At 42.5% G+C, this 18,040-nt stretch overlaps 1 long non-coding RNA gene across 1 annotated transcript; it reads right to left on the bottom strand.

Moving 5' to 3' along the window:
* Positions 1-519: 519 nt before the first annotated feature.
* LOC120598729 (uncharacterized) lies at positions 520-9,742 on the bottom strand. The gene is made up of 2 exons (XR_005651731.1): positions 8,943-9,742; positions 520-2,827 (listed from the first exon to the last, which is right to left on the bottom strand). It is a non-coding gene; the product is annotated as an uncharacterized LOC120598729 (long non-coding RNA).
* Positions 9,743-18,040: the final 8,298 nt, after the last annotated feature.

Consider the following 18,040-nt stretch of genomic DNA (forward strand, 5'->3'; position numbering starts at 1 on the left):
GTTAAACAGTAAATTTTAAGTTATGAATGTTTTACCACATTAAAAATGAAATAAATAATGTCAGGTAGAAAAGAACGTAATGTTTTTTAAAACACCAACAGAGTTTTAGTTGCAACTATACAGTAAGCTTAAGATGAAAAATAGCTGAGAGACAGCTGTGGTGGGTCTTAGCTTTTCAGCCCTCGTTTGGTGCTTTCCCTCTTATGCCAGCTCTGAGACATCTTAAAGGTTTTTATTTCCACCTTTCCATTTTATAAGTAAACTTCTACCGACGTATCTCATGAAACCGAGGGGGTATTCAGCCGAAAAGTCGGGCCCGGTGCCGAGGAATTCTCTTGCTTCATTGCCACTGGTTGATATTTATATGTGAAAATGACACAAATTTATCCTGCCGTCCAGCATTTTAAACAAAAACAAATAACTTTCTTGAAAAAGCCGCATTTTCTGTCTGGCTTTCCCTTGGGAGCAAAGCGTGGCTTTTCTTAAGTGAGATGAATTTTGCACTTCATTAAACGCCTCGACCTTTTCAACACGTTAGCCTTTAATGCAGTAACATAATCTTAGATCATCTAGAATAATGATTACAATAAAACTGTGGGTATAAATCTTAAGAAGGCTGTGAAAATGAACAGCTGCAGATGCTGAAGTCTCATTTCTAAAATTTCAGAAAGATTTATCTCTATCGATAGTTATTCTATGGTGTGTGTGTGTATATGTGTGTATGTGTGTGTAATAAACTAAACTTAATTTTTTGCTGTGTTTCTTCTCTTGAGACTTTCTAAACTCCGGTCCAAAACTGAGCAGGAGTAGTTGGGGAGTAATTACCTGGCCTAAAGTTCATCCCAAATCCTTCTGATGTGATTTACCTTCAGTCTTGAACATTTTTGTGAGATCCTGACAGTACGTACGAGGAAGGGGTGCTGTTTACACACGAAATGGCATTCTGCACGATCCCCTGCAGTATAAATTGGCGCCCTGAATTTGGGGCAGAAAGATTAAGACTCTTCCGAATGCCGGAAGCAACTGAGTCACCTCCCTGACACGTATTGATCCAGGCCAGAAAAGATCACGTTGACCTACGCACGCCTGCAGGAGTGAGGGGCTCGGACCTTTTCGGACTTCCGAAGAAAGCAGGGCAGGGCACCAAGGTGACCCCACTTCTCCATGAGGGCTGGCCAAGGATTTCCAGACTCTTCTTATAACTGTGAGTCAAGACATCAGTGAAGGCCCTTTAACACAGTGAGAAAAGAGAGACCAGCAAGAAATTGGAGCTTTATGGTACTGCTGTGTAGGGCAGCAGCTCATGGTTCAACCAGGAGTTCCAGTCAGATTGTTCTGGAACATTCTATGGTTCCACAGGTACCAGACACAAAATGTACTACAGTCACATACTTCGTAATGATGTTTTAAATCAACAACAGTCAGAATATACAACGGTGGTCCCAGAAGATTAAAATGGAGCTAAAAAATCCCTAGTACTCAGTGACTCTGTAGCTTTGGAACTCATTACTCACGTGTTTGTGGTGAGGCTGGTGTGTTAAACCCACCTACTGCACTGCCAGTCGTATAAAAGTATACACATAGTACTTGAAAATGATAATAAACGATGATGCTACTTGTTTATGTATTTACTATACTATACTTTTTATCGTTATTTTAGAGTGTACTCTTTCTACTTATAATTTTTTTTTTTTTTTGGCTATAAAACAGAATGTCATGTTACCCTGGCAGCAGCCTCAGACATCTCTTCTGTTTATCTCGTTTCTTAATAGCATCTTTTTCTCTTCTGCTCAATTTAATTTCATATTGTTTTATAGATTTAGCGTAGCCTAAGTGTCCAGTGTTATAATAAAGTCCACGATAGTGTACGGTCGTGTTCTAGGCCTCACGCTCACTCAGCGCTCACTCACTGACTCGCTCAGAGCAACTTCCAGTCCTGCGAGCTCCATTCACGGTAAGTGCCCTAATCAGGTGTACCATTTAAAAAAAGTCTTTTATCCCATATTTTTACCATACCTTTTCTATGTTTGGATATGTTTAGAAACACAAATACTACTGTGTTACAATTGCCTGCAGTATTCAGTACAGTGACATGCTGTACAGGTTAATAGTGTGGGAGCGGCAGCCTAGGCCACGTAGCCCAGGTGTGTAGTGGGCTCTGCCATCCAGGTTTGCGTAAGTGCACTCTATGATGTTCGCACGAGGACAAAATAGCCTAATGATACATTTCTCAGAATGTGTCCCCATCGTTAAGTGGCACGTGACTATATGACTCCATCCTTCTTTTCGAGGTAAGGTTTTCAGAGGCTCATGGGAAAGAACTCAGAAGCAAGATACGCTTTATAGATACCAGTATCTGCATCCTTGTGATAGTAAATTTCTAGAGGTCCACGTGATAAAATCCGAATGACTGTCCAACTTTTTCACTGCTCTTCCCTGTGCCCTGGAACCTCGGCACGATGCTCGTGATTGTGCTGTGGGTGCCCGATGTGACGGAGAGGGAGGGCAGGCTTCAGTGTGGGCAGAGCCCATGGCAACTGAATAGCCCACTGAGTCTTGTTTCTTGGATGAGCACTTGCCTTGTCCATTTTCAAGTTTCTCTCACGCAGAGGGATGCAATTGTTGGTGACTGTGGCTGAGATCAGAAGCCTGACTCCAAGAAGGAGTTAGGGGCAGCAGTATGTCAGTCGGTGATGAAGGGCTGCTGGCCGTCTTCCCAGGGGAGGTGGATGAGCCATGCACATAGACCCACATTTGCCTTAGAGAATAATCTTCATAGGTCTTTTTCCGAATGCAATGGCTTAAGGTAAGCCAATTTGCCAAATACCTGCCAAAGAGGAAATTCATATGCAAAGTTATATTATCCAGAAACTGGACAGAAGTTAGTAAAGTATAAAAGGAAATGACAATTTCCTTAGTAACAAATTAAGCCAGGAATCACCAGTTAGACTTTCAACAGAGAATTTCTTTTTGGTGAGATTTGGCTCCTGTAATTTCCCATCTGCTTGGACTGGAGGGTGGTGATGGGCATGCTCCTGGTTATTTCTGCCATGTCCGTGTTGACTCAAAGGGCTACTGGTACTCATGAAATATTATGAAGTGTCAGAGATAAGTTCCAAATATTCAAAATGGCTTTGCTAAAGGCTGTGAGATGGAATAAGGAAAGTGAAGAGAGAATATCTCAAATGAAGGACGTGTGAATGACAAGACCGGGCATGCTGCAGGCCCGGTCCCGTTTCAGGGGACCCAGCAGAACTCCAGGTGGCCTGGGGCTTTCCCACCTAGCTGACAATCCACCTCCTGCACCTTTACACTGCAACTCGGGGGAGCGGGGGGTGGTGTGGCATTCACCCCGCATGGGTTTGCCATACCAGGGAAGAGAGATGGTACCAGCTCCCACCTCTTCGGGACCTGCCTTCTATCTGCGTCTATGTCATCCCTCAGGGATTAGTCAGAAAGCTCTGCCTCGTGCCCACAGCAGTGCAGGCTTACCTGCGCAAACACTGATGAGAAAATCATAATTCCATACGGCCTCCCCTGAACCCCTGCAAGCAATATGTACCGACTAGACAAGGCTAACCCATCTACTTAGCTTCAGAGAAATATCTTAATTCTCTTATTTTGCTGTTGTTGCTGCTGCTTTTACATTTTCCTGCCACGGATACTGTTTTCTCCTTCTGGGACTCCCACCACTTGTGCTGGTTCATTTTATCATGTAGCAGGGGAGCCTGGGAGGCCTTCTCCGTTGGGTGTGAGAATAGATGGGAAGCAGTTACAGAGGCAGGACCTGTAGCCCTTACTTACGATCGAAGTCACTTGTCCGACCATTCTGGTCTGTTTAAGAGTGACAGGTTTCTTAGGACACAGAGTCACCCCAAAGAGAAAGCCCTAAGAGACAGAGTCAGGCTCACCCCCCGCGTGTCCAGGTAGCACCCTCATAGGGTAGCACCCTCCCACGTGTCCAGGACCACGCAGAAGCCATCTTCAGTTTTTCAAGTCCTCACACTCATCTTAATCTCTTTTCACGGTTGTTTCAACCTCGTACCGGCAACTGGTTGATGCGGCCTTAGAGTTGCTTGACATTTGCTTTAAATAGCATATTAAGCTGAAGCTCCTTGAGGTCAGATATTATCCTTATGTCCTTCATAGTACCTCGTCCACCTTCAAAGTTACACATCTGGAAGAGACACCGTTCCGATGGAGAGAGAATCAGGAGTCAGGAAATTCTTACTCTTGCAGAGGTAGAAAAGAACGGGGGGTCCCGCTCCACAGGAACACAGAGCGAAAGCCTGTCAACCTCCTGCCTAGATATGACCCTCTCCACTCCCCGTACTTCGCCTTGCCTCTCTGAGTCTCTCCATCACCGTCCGGACGGCCTCCCGTTGTCTTCTGCATCTGTTTCCAGGTCAAGCTTTGGCTTTTTCCTCATTCTCCGCTCTCCGTCATGATCCCTGACTATCCCACAGAGTCTCAGGAGTCCAGAAGGTCAAACTTCTCGATTTTGTGGTGAGGGGAGATGGGGAGTGTGCAGAGTGGCTTGAGGGCAAGAATCTGTGAACATTTTTGCTCCCATCATCATAATACAAGTATTATAAATAACATGTGCTTACTAAATATTTATCGCATTGAGTTGTTTCCCCATCACGTAGATGGGTGGCTCTGGGGAGAAAGTAGTTGTGAGTGAAATGCGTTTTACAGTGATGGTCCTCAGCTCAAAAAGGAGACCCCTTCCCCCGACGAGGGTGTAGAGTGAACTAAGAAAGGGAAAAAGACACTGTTCTCTTAGTGGGAGAAGCGAAAGCTGTTGAAGGCAGGCATTCGAGATGAGGTGTTTGTGTTGGGACATGTGTAGTTGTGAGTCTGTGAGTGTGCTGTGGTGAGCAGACACTAGCCTTGGTCACTCCAGGGCCAATGTGCTGGAAATGAAGCACGTGGATTCGGACGTTGGGTGCCCGACCCTTTGCACCAGCCTCAGCATCTTGGGCAAGTTCTTTAACTGTCTCAACGCTACAGAATTCTCATCTGTCCTTGGACAGCTCTTGGAAGGACTAAATGTCCCAACACACAACACAGAGCCTGGTGTATCGTAAACACTCGGTAAACATTACCTATTACTATTATGAGGGCTGACCTCGCTTACAGACGTGAGATCTCTAAGGCGTCAATAAATTATCATGAGAGGGGACCACAAGGAGCTGAGGGTGTGCTGGCTTGAGTTTTCAGACCTGTCTTAATGTATTTAAAATTTATACTGAAATCCAATGTGCTGAGGTCCCCTGATAAAAACAGAAAAAGAGAAAAAAAACATAGAAGCATATGGTGGTCCGAGTCTTGAAGAATGACTTTGATTATGGAAACAGGCTGTTGGAGGAATACGTCTTCTCAGCCCTGTCAGTCACAAACCTTTTCCAAATGTTGACATTGCGCATGATATTAATATACTATAAAGGATTCGTGTAGAACTGGAGAAGCCCAGACAGACCAGGCAAAGCTCGAGTCACGGATTAGAAGCAAAAATTCACAGCTAGCGTTGAGTATCAGGGTTCACAGTGACTGGTGTCAAGAGCGTTATAATAATTAGACACCCTCTAAGGATGTGGCCACATCTGGATTTTGCCGGGTTAAAGGAAGCATTTTTTTTTCATCCAAGGTTTTATTAAAGTTTTATTTTATTTTACTTCATTATCAAGGATTTGTGCCTTTCGGTTCCCTTATAGATTTTGGAATAAAGGTTTATTTTTTAACCTCCTAAGCTCGGAGGAGTTATTCAGGCAGAGAACAACCTTTGAAGTTAAGAGGAAATGTGTCATCAAGCCAGAATATGAAATAAAATCAGAAAGGGGCCCCTAATGCATTATGAAGCACGATGCGAAATCTGGCGGAAGGTGATGCTAATTTCTGCTCTCGTCAATGAAAACCAGACATCAGGCGACTTGCTCTGGATCCATCTGAATCCCCAGGACCCTGAGCTGCCACAGGGTGGTACGAGAAAGCCGGTGGGCCTGATGGGCGAGTGGGAGCCGTGAGGTGAGGCAAGGGCTGGTTCCTTTATTTTCTTTGGCATGGCTTATAGGACCGTCAGAGAAAATGAATTTCAAATGATGGGCCAAAACCCAAGATTCGAAACACATTTCCTTCGTCCTGTAGGTCGCATGTATCCATGGAAATACTTCTGATGACTTTAATTCTATTTCCAGTTGCAGGTATGCTGCTTAGAGGATTCTTCTATTCAAAAAAAAAATTTTTTTCACATCGGCCATTTACCATGCAATGAGTCTGTAAATCGGTAAAGCCATGGAAAAAAAAGTTCAAATTGGCCGATTTCCTGTTTTCTTTCCATTTCTTTCCTTTTTTCCTTTTAAAGTTGTCCCTTTCGCCTGCAGCGTATTGTGCATCAAAAATGTGTTGGAAACGCAGAGTCACACTGAGGCCGTAGCCGGGAGTAATTTTCGTCTACATCGTAAAAATAATTTAAATGCTCACCAAATGTTCTCATGCCAAATGAAAACTTGGAACTAAACGTGGAAATCACCTATATTGTTCGGTGGTAATATTTTAAAAATTAGGTGAACGAACGCCCTTCTGTGTGGAACAGGGGCGATTATTCACAGTGGCCAGGACATGGCAGCAACTGAAGTGTCCTACGATAGGACAAAGCTGTGGCACATGTATACAGTGGAATATGACTTAGCCATAAGAAGAGATGAAATACTGCCATTTGCGACGACATGGATGGACTTCGAGATAATCATGCTAAGTGAAATAAGCCAGACAGAAAAAGTTGAAAATCATATAACGTCACTTATATGTGGGATATAAACCTAAAAGCAACAAAGGGACAAGACAAACATAGACTAGTGGTTACCAGAGAATAGAGGGGAGGTAGATGGGGTAAAGGGTGTCAAATATGTGGTGACGGAAAGAAATCTACCTATGGGAGGTGAACACACAGTGTAAATATATATACGCCTTACTGTTAAAGTGTACAGCTGAAACTTATTGGATTTCGTCAACCAGCGTCATCATAAAAAATTAATTAATTAAACAAATGAAGAATAAATAAAGACAGTCTGAACGTTCAGAAAAGGGAGCAGGCTGGTGCTGCAACCAGAAGAAATGACATTGCTGTCCTCAGAAGGAGCTCTCCCTGCGACTCCCTTTGGGTGACTCGATGATAGAAGACGGCTTCTGGAGAGGGTCACCTGCATTGTATTTTGGCATAAAAACAAAATCGCAAGGAAGAGGGAAGTCATTTCCCTCCCCAGCCCCCAGCTTGAGCCCTGGGGACCTTTGTCCTCTTGGCATCGAGGCACAAGAAAAGCTGCAGAGAATTGCAGACTCTGACCTTGATCTTGGGGGTCTCGCTTCTGCAGGGCTGCTGTCTCCTTTCTCTTTATAAGGCTATAGTCCCACTGTCCCACATCCACCCCTGTTGATCTGGTCTTTCTTACTCCTCCTGGGCTCAGCCTCATCTTGTTCCCAAACACAGCAGACTCGGTGAACACGCACAGAGAGAGAGAGAGAGAGAGAGAGGGCATTGAAAGGACCCAGCTTCACAAAACGCTTCCACCTGTGGGAAGGCTCGGAGCACACAGTGGAGCCCGTGGAGGGCGCATGGCCCTGCCTCTTCCCATCCGAGGGTCTGCTTGGTGGAGAGCTGGCTCCCTGAGTTGAGACTGCAGAGATGTTTCCCCAGGGAGAAGTTAGATGGAGAGTTGGAGGTCTGCGTCTAATCTAGGCTGTAATAAAGAATTTAAACTTGCCCGAGGAGAGGTCTGATCTCTGCCCTCGGTTTCTGGGAAGTGATCCCTAAGCCTCTGGAATGTCCTGTCGGATGGGCGTGTCTTTGCCTGGGGCATCTTAGAGCAGCCAGATAGCAACAGTGTGATTTAGGGTGGGGACTGTGAGCACACCAACCTGCTGTAACCCGGAGCCTTTGGGTCCCAAGGCATCATCTCTGCCTCTTGAGGGTCTGGAAACTGAGCTCAGCCAATCAACCCCCTCTGCACATGAAGCTCAGGAAAGACACTGGACCCCAGGGCTCCAGAGAGCTTCCTGCTGCTCTATGCGGATTGTCATACACCAGTAATGGCACAATAACACTGTCCTGACCGCATGGAGACAGGACAACTGGAAGCTCTGCTTCTAGTACCTTCCCAGAGTCCATCCAATGTTCCTCTTTCCTTGGCCAACTTTAATCAACCTCTTTTTCCTTTAGCAAACGAACCTGTGAGTATAAGAGCTTTCGGTGAGGTCTGTGCATCCTTCCAGAGAATTAAGGAAACTCAGAGTGTTTTCAGAATCCCCTAAACTTGTAATTGGTGTCAAAAGTGAAGGTGGTCTCACTGATACTGTCCCTCTACCGTTGCAGTTTGGCCGGGTGCTGGTGAGGGGTGTCTCACCTGGGGTGTTTTTCTGAAGCAAGGCCTCACTCCCTGTCTCTAGGGAGTATTCTAGGATTTGCACCCTTGTCTTTTTTTTATTATTCTTCACTTCCTAACACAGTCATTTACTCGCCTCCTGCCTCTCGGCCTCACATTATGCACTTACGTCATTTTCAACCGAATCACCTACATGCAAACTAGCAATTTCTTCTTCAGTTCAGCAAGGTTTTTAAAAATGATCTTATTAAGACTTGCATACTCAGGGGGAAGGAAGTTTTCTACTTTTTGACGAATTCAAAAGCCTCTGTGTCCTAACCTGAAAACTTGACATGATGTACAGATCATCTGGAGATGGTGAAAATTAAACAGGATAACACACAGGAGGTTCTCCATAAATGTTAGTGCCCATCCACATGAGTGACGTAATAAAGCGCCACAAATTGGGTGGCTCAGAACAATAGAAATTCATTGTCTCATGGTTCTGGGGGCTAGAAGTTTATAGTCAGAATGTCAGCAGGGCCACGCTCCCTCTGAAAACCATCAGAGAACCCTTCTCACCTCCCTCAGCTTCTGGTGCTTTGGGGCGATCCATGGAGTTCCTCGACTTGTTGCTGCATCATTCCAATTCCAGATCTGCACATGGCCTTCCCCCCTGTCTCTCCCTGTCCCTCCACACGAAGTTCTTCCTACAAGGACACCAGTCATCTGGAAAGAGAGCAGTCATATAGGGGTCCCCTCCCCTCCATCACGATCACACCTTAGCTATTGACGTCTGCGATGACCTTATTTCCAAACAAGGTCACGTTCTAAGGCGCTGGCAGGGTAGGCCAGGGGAATATCTTTCTGAGGGGAAGCAGTTTCGCTCACAATACGTTCACTTCCCCTTTCTGAATGCTAGAGCTAAGTATGTCAGCTCCTAAGCCTCAGGTCCCTCATCCGTGACCTGGGAAGGGCTATGTCACCACCTCCCAGTCTGGGAATGGAGCAAAAGAAATCAAATGGGTCTGTGCCCAGGCCAGCAGAGAAATGATAAGCTCACTTTCTCAGTGGGAAGTGATTCCAAGGAATATATTTTCTGAGGCATTCATGTTCATTAAAATCGGGTCTGTGCAACAGTCTTTCCCTCACCTGTTCTTTCTCGTCCTGCCGCCACCAGGTGCTTGGCGAGCAAGAAGGAGCACAAACCAAGAGGACATTGTTTCTCAAGGAATGCTCATTCATCACCTTCGACTGAACAGCTAGCACGCCGAGACAGTCACTAGCTACACCTTGCCCTTCTCTGTCTTGACTTAGGGCTTATCTAAGAGCCTTTTGTTCAGGCTCATAATTATTCGGTGACTCAGTAGCCCACAAGCATCCCCCCCACACCCCACCCCGTGGAGCCAGACAAGACCAGCAAGCTCCCCCACCACCTGTTCCCAGCCATTTCCTGTGTGTGCAGCAACTTCACATGGCTGAAAATATGAGTTACGGTAAAAATGGCTTCAGCCTGGCACTCTGAACTGTTGAAACTAGATGAAATCTCGCCTGTTTGTGTTCTGGCCAGAACACATTTCATTATGAGTCTTTGCATATATATTAAAAACTCTTACCCTTTCAGAAATAAATATTCTCAAGGTGAGGGCGAGAACACACCCTCGTGACGCAACGTTGCTGTAAGAAAGGAAAAAAAACCCCAATGTTTTCCCTATTAGATCAGCAGCTCCCTGAGCATAGAATGCACTTGGAAGGGACAGTAATTAGAGTGGAGTGTTTGCTCCCGTGGGTAGGACGTATAGATGGGGGTTCCAGAAGATTTATAGTAAAATTCGAGCCATACATTACACTAAATTGGGGTTTTGAAAACAGTCTAGAGTAATCAAATGTTCTGTTCACAGGACACTTAAATTGGCCAATAGAGTGGAAAAAAAAAAACAACCGAAACAGTTATTTATGTCATGAAGACAAAACGCCGGGTTGGTTGACTGATTATTTCCACTTTGTAGCAAGGCATGATTGGCATTTTTACCCTGAGTTTAACTGCCACATTTTTCCATGAATGTAACTGTCCGTCATGAGGAGGATTCATTTTTAACTTGACTGTCCCTCATTATCTATCTTTCTGATCTTGTTGCACATTGCTAAGTTCCTGGGTCATGACTAAACTATAGAAAACTTCAAAACAGTAATTTTTTTTTTTCTGATCATAAAAGCAATGCTCACTATAGAAAACTTCAAAACACAGACAGGTATGAAGAAAAAGAAAATTAACTACGGCCCACAACCCAGAAAAACGATTATGAATTTTATTTAAACAATACTTATGGTTGAGCGTTGGGATGATTTTAATATGTATTTAACATTAAATCAAATATTAGATATAAATTTAGTGTATTTAACATGAAAGATTATATTGTTAGTTTTATATTAGTATTTGATATAAATGATGATCTTAGTGCAAGATTAGTTTTAATGTCAACATATATTTTGATAATGCTATTGTTTCATCATAATAATTTTTCAAATTTTCATTGCCATGAAGAGGGCACTTTTAGCTAAGGATGCGAATTCATTCATTGTAAAAATAAAACCATAACAGGCTACACAGTAATCCCAATGGGATGCAGAACAAAATGTGGACCAAAATGAGGTAGAATTCTTGCCCAAGCGTGACTCTTCAAGCTTTAAAAATAAAACAAATCATTTTTGAACACTGGCTAAGTCAACACTGTCACATGAAAACGGACTCTTCCATTTTCACGGAAAATCAACCCCCAAGACTAGCAAGGTCAAGTGAACTGTGCTCAGTGGAGAACTCATCATGTGTGTGTGAGGTCAGGCTGGAAACCCATGTGACCTGTGCCACATGACCTGGGCCGTGCCATGTGACCTGTTAATATTTTGACCCTCACTCCCCTGTAAACACCAGACCTCTTTTCTTTCGAGAAGCCTACATATTTACAACTAAAAGAAACCGTCTAGAAAGAAAGAGACTTAATTTCATGTGGCAGGAAGACAGTGTGATATCACAGAAAAAAATAGAAATTTAGGAACTTGATGACTTGCATAAAGTCTTAGCTGTGCGATCTGATGCTAGTGACTGAACGTCTCTGATCCTTGATTTATTGATGTTCGAAACGGAGCTACTCATACCTACTTCCAAGGATTTTAGTGATGATGAATGAGATAATGCATATTATCTCATAGCAGGGGTACAACTAAAAGGGGGAAATATCTTGCTCATGTTTATACCTTCCAGATATACCCTTGGACTTGAGTAGCAAAGCCGGTGTCACATACGCACGTTTTGTGCAGGAGAGGTGGGGATGACATAGGGGATAACGGGCCCAGAAAAACATCAAGTCCTCTGAGCGAAGGGCGCAGATCTCAAGTACAAACTACCCCTTTTGCTTCTAAGAGCGACCCTGTTGGCCTCACTCGGTGATTAGCTTTGCGTTTTCACTGGGCTCATTCACAGACTCATGTATTCATCTACTCGCCAAGTCCCAGAGGCAGGCACCAGAACTAGTTTAGAGATATGAAATGTGTCATGCCTGTCCTCATGCAGCTTATGGTCTGGCGGAGTAGACACGCATTAAGTAAATGATTGCTCAGATAAGTATTTGAGTGCAAGTTGCGGTTAGAATTGTGAGAGAGGAACACAATGTCCTGTGGGAGAGGAGCTCGCAAGAGGGCGATTTAGAATAGTGCTTTCTCATCTCCACGTTCTTTCTTCCCGCTTCCAACGGGGTCAATGCACTATCGATGCAACCCCGAAGAAAATTAATGGGAATATAAAAAGCGAGACAAAGGGGGTATTTCCTTTTTACGGGTGTTACCACATGTTTATAGAAAAAGATTCTTTCAACATTTACACAGCTTTAAAGTATAATATGAAAAAGAAAGTATGTCGTACTTATTACAGTGCCTTTCGTCTAAGTCGCTCGTAAGCCCCGCAGATGTTAGTTACATCACCCGTTTCCAGAAAACTGCTCGAAGGAAGGTGAGGAGAGACTCTTGCCCCCATTTCAGAGATGGAGAGACTGAGGCATGAGATGAGAATGGTATTGGATTAGAGGCTGGGTGCCTGAGTCCTATCTCTCTCTCTCTGGTTTTGTTACTCAGTAGTGGTGTGACTTTGTGTACCTCCTTTCTGTTTTTTTTTTTTTCCTAGAGTTTAGAATAGATACTCTTCCATACCCCATACAGTCTTAATAATCTGTGACTGTGTTCAGGAAACTGGGCAAGTGTCAGAGTGCTGATTACCAGAGTTTAATTGACGTCTTCACCGATAACTTCAGCTTCAGAATAACATTTATGCAAGAAGCCCATCCAGAAAGACTACTAAAATGACTAAATGTTAAGTTAGAAGGACTTCAAATAGCTAGCTCGGTATGTCTCCAAAATACCTAACAGTCAGAATTGTTGAAATGCTTGCTAATGACACAGATCCTTAGGACACAATCTAGATTTACGGCATCCAAATTTCCAGGCCAGGGTCTTGGTAAGCAATTAAAAAAATCATCGGGCAAGTTTGGAAAACACAATATCCATCCAAATCAATGGACTCAAGTTTCCCTGTATATTGAAATCACCAGGGAGCTTAGAACAATGGGGATGCCCAGGCCCTCCCCCTCGAGATGTTGATTTATATGGTTTGGGACGTGTCCCGAGCGTCTAGAGTTTTAGTATCTCCCCAGATGATTATAGCTGGAGGCCAAGGTTGAAAACGGGAGACAGAGCAAGCTCTATTGCTGTGCAGAGGAAACAGACAAGCTCCATGAGGCTAATCTCACACGTGTAAAAAGCCCGAAGCCACCCACACTACAAGGGGACAGTGCAGGGCTGGACTCCCGGTCCTCCGGCTCTACCTCTCCCCCTGTCCGCTGCATTATGTCAATTTTTAAAAAAAACTATGCAGAAAGAGTTTTAAATTACATTAGCACAAAAAAATATATTATTTAAAAATTTAAAATTAGGGATTTAATGAAACTTGACTATTTAGAAATCAAAATTTTCTGTATGACTTCCCATCACCACCAATGGTTGTAGTAGTTGAAAGAAGAACATAGACTTGGAAAGCTACTTGCAACACAAATTAAAAAGGGTTGCATGAGGAATCTCTAGAAATCAATGCGAAGATGAATAATCCAATGGAATAATCAAAATTTATAAATAAAAAATGGACACAAAAAGAAATTAAAAAAAAAATTCAAATGACCAATAAAAACACAAAAGTATATTTGACCTCACCAATAATTAACATCATGTAAATTAAAATATTGGTGAATTATTTATATCCACTTATCAAATTATGAACCACTAAATGATTAATAACAGTCATTATTGAGGAGGATGTGACTGCTGGTGATAAGGGAAATTGATATAACCATTCTGCTGAGTAAATTGGCAATATATTTTTTAAAAGCCTTAAAATATGTGCATGCTTTTCTAAATTGTTTATTTTTAATTTATTCTTAATTTTGAAAATTTAAAAATATTTCTATACATTCTTTTTTTTAATTAAAGAAATGATTTAAATCCCCCCCTTCCAGGCCCTGGTTCTTGCCACCCCGTCTACCTTCCCCTTCCCCCTTCTAATTCTACTTTAAGAAAATTGTACTAAGACGTTATATGTAAGAATATTTTCATCATAGTATTGTTTATAACGTCAAACATTTGGAAATGAACCAATGTCCATCAATAAAGTATTGGTGAAATAAATTCTGGTAGATCCATACAATAGAATTATGTGCAACTATGAAAATTATATTACAGAATGACATTTATTGATATAGAAATATACTCCATATACACAAAGTGACTAAAGTTACCAAACCACACGTCACAGGAACTCATTATTTAACACGTATGAGTGAGTATGTATGCATCGACAACAAAAACCTCCGTTTGGGGTTCAGTCCTGGTTTTGCTTAGGGTCCTGGTTTTCCAGAGACTGAGAGGTTTTCTAGGATGTGAGAGTTTCCATATTAAACTTGGGACAACTCTGAAAAAATTGGAATAATTGGTCATCTGATCTTGCCACTCACTAGCTGTATGACTTTTACATCTTTGGGACATATATGTCTTTCCCAGAATAATGGATTTGAAATAGCAGTGGCTGGAAAACTTGTACCCCTTCTCATTATATTAGCAGTGTTTCTATTTGGGCGGTGAGATTATAAGCATTTTAAAACTTCTTCTTTAATATTTCTTTAGGGCACATCCTATAATTTTCATCGTATAGAAAACAATAAAGTCATTTTTCTAAAAATAACCCTGTGGGCCAATTGGGATCTATTTTCAGTACCGAGGAAATGGCAAATGACTGTAAAGTGTTTTTATAGAACATTGAACCCAGAAATTTACAGCAGAACAGAAGCAGAAACCTAGGGATTCGAGACCAGAGGGTACTAAGAACACTTTCTCCCTCTACAACCACAAGATCTTAGACCGCAAATGAAAAATGACTAAACAAAAATGTATTCCTTGTGTTACGAAGATTGCAATAACTCCCTTGTATAGATTCAGTGTGTGTTAGATCTGGATCTAGAATAATTTAATTATCTCATTCTCAAACTAAGATGGATGCAGTTTATGAAGTTTTCAGAGTGAGTTCCATTCTGTTGGAAGACATTCACCTTGAAAGTTTCGATATTGATCATTTTTACACTGTTTTGACAAGGCTAAATAGTGGTGCCTTTCAAAGTTGTGCTGATGGTATTAGTTTACCAAGAGATAAGTTTAGCCGACAAGTGAAGCGATAGATTTAGGGGGCCCTTCAGAGGAAGTTTCCCAGAAAAAGGCTTAGATTTGGGTCAAATTTGCCTCAAATTTGCCTGGTTTGGTTAGAGAGTGTGATGGGCAAGGAGAAATTGCCACAAGGCTCGTGGTAAGAACCAGGGCCTGGAAGGCGGGCAGAAATTAAACATGAAAAAAACAGAAATTAGAACCGCGCATTTTGGCATGCATGAAATGCAAGGCTTATTCCGGTGCCTTTAACACATCTAAAGTCCTGATTTCCTGAAGTGCAAGTGTCCCTTCTAGCTTCTCACCTGTCCTGCGCCGGCAGCTGCAGAAGTTGGAGGAGACTGAGGGAAGGAAGAAGATGTAGAGGCAGTGCCCTGCAAAGACCCGGCTACCATCCTTCCAGCAGAATCCCCGCCCGTGCCCCTGGACCAATCACCAGATACTGGACGCCTGTTTCAAGGCTACAGCTTTCAAAATTTCCTTTCTAACCGCCAATTCTTTGTGCTCTGTTCTCCGTGTCAGAGGCAGTGCCAGGATCATGGACAGTTCTGCTCCTTTGCCTCCTTCTGTGTCTGGGAATTACACCTGGGTTCCAAAACCTTCTCCACCACGTGTGACGAGGAAGTCTGGTGAGTGTGCGTGGTTTGATCCACGTGCCAGGATTCTGATGGGTTTTCACAGGAACGTATTCCCATTGCCATTTTACAGATCATTTTGTGGGAAGGATGATAACTTCGGCAATATTGTTAAGTGCTACGTATATTTCTCCTTCTCAAAATGTATGTCCCCAAATTTATTTTAATGAAGCGAGAGAGGTTTGCAAAATTTTCCTCTAAATATTTACAATCACCTCCCTGGTGGCAGATTGCTGTAGCATCAGATCCCAGGCTGGGCTGCTGGAAATGCCACCATCCCTGAGTCACGTGCCGCTCCACACTCCTCCTGTCTAAAGCAGACTTTTAATCCAGAAAGATGAAAACACAAGTTGCATTTCCGAACACGGACAAGTAAAGGCGTGGTGTGTACTTTGTCTGGATGCTCTGGAAAATTACATGCTAATCTCAATGTCACCCCTTTAAACATTGCTGTGGAATCATCATGGTTTGAGAATAAAGTACCGAATGGAATTCCTGTGTCCATACTGAAAGCTTTAAACTAATTTTACCTCGTTACCAATCTGGTTTGTCAAAATAATAGTTGTAACAAAAAAGAAAAACAAAACTGTAAAAATGAACCAATCCTTCAATTTCTTCTCAACCAAACCTTTTAAATATCAAAATTGATTAACCCCTGATCTCAGCCATGGTCTTAGGTCTGCCACAAACTGGAGAGTGGATTTTAGGGTCTTTTTCTAAGGGTTTATATATTTATGAGTGACTTGATATCTTTCTTTTGCTTCTTTTTTATTCCTTTCTTACCTTTCTTTGTTTATTTTTTTATAGACTATTGTATTATTCGGTTATAATTTATATATATTGTATTATTGTATATTCAGCTGCCATAACAAAATATACCAGATGGGGTGCCTTAAACAACGGGAATTTATTTCTCGCAGTTTTGGAGGCTGGAAGTCCAAGGTCAAGGTGAGACTCTTGCTGGTTTGCAGAGGACACCTTCTCATTGTGTTTGCAAGTGGGAGAATGGGAGAGGAGGGAGGGAAAGAGAGAGACAGAGAGAGACAGAGAGAGACAGAGAGAGAGACAGAGAACTATCCTGGTGTCTTCTATTAGAACACTAATCCTACAGGATTGGGGAGCCACCCTTATGACCTCACAATCTTAGTTATCTTCTTTTGCCCCATCCCCTAATTACAGTCATATTGGGGGTTAGGGTTTCAGCATATAATTTTGGGGAAAAACACAATTCAGTCTATAGCAACAACTGATTAAATACGCGAAAATGGTCTATTTGGTTTCAGAGAGCTGGCAGAGTCCGACTGTCCCTTGTTTTTCACATGTAAAGGTTCATACAAAGCCTTCGTATAACAATTGCAAAGTGCTGCCGATGTGGAAGACCATGACAGAATGAGAAAAGGCTCAATGACACCTACACTCCCTTCTCAACTGTGTCCCTTTCTAGTTGTCTGACCATAAACAGAGGATATAAGATTTGGTAATCTGTTTTTTTGTGGGAAGCATTGTATTTTTCTCAGGTAATTGTTGACAAGTTTAACTGGGAATTGAGACATAAAATGCTTAGTGAGGGACCTGGCACAGAGTAAGTGCTCATTTCTAGCCATTATTAATATCATCATCATCACCATCATCATCATCATCATCATCATCATCATCTTTGTCTTTATCATTCCCAGGCTAGTTGACAGAAGAGTAAAAATATTGTGATGTGCAAATAGTCATATTGTCCTCCAAAGTGACACATGTAATAAATTAGTCCAGAAGCATAATTTTAAACACGATTTTGCTCAAAGAAAATCTTAAAGAATCTTATTGCTTGGATTTCACACACGTTTCATCATCCAGAGAAAAGTTGTCTGGACTCCCAACCATCAACTTCGACCCCCACGAAGATGACTGTCCACCGGGCAGAATGTACTTTCAGTAGCCAGCTTTCTTTCTCATCAGAATGGCAACCCTGCAGTGGTCTGCAGGAACCTCAGCACAGAACCAACCCCAGAAGTGTCTCCAGGACAAACCAATATTCATGGCAAAAGAGCAGGAGAAAAAAAAATGCTGCTTAAATGAATTTCTGATTCAATGTGGTAAGTTTTTCTCAAAATATTCAACATTTGTAATGCCTAAGAACACTTTCTCCAAAACCAATTCCAACCCACAACTCATAATATTTTCATGATTAACCTTAGAGAGAGAGAAAATGTAACCAGAACTATGTCATTCTCCCTCAACCAAACTTTCTAGTCTTTTTCCAGGTTGGGAACGGTGGGGAGTAGGGTGGGATGGAATGGTACA

This window comes from Pteropus medius, unplaced genomic scaffold, assembly GCF_902729225.1.
Source record: "Pteropus medius unplaced genomic scaffold, Ma_sr-lr_union100, whole genome shotgun sequence".
NCBI lineage: Eukaryota > Metazoa > Chordata > Mammalia > Chiroptera > Pteropodidae > Pteropus > Pteropus medius.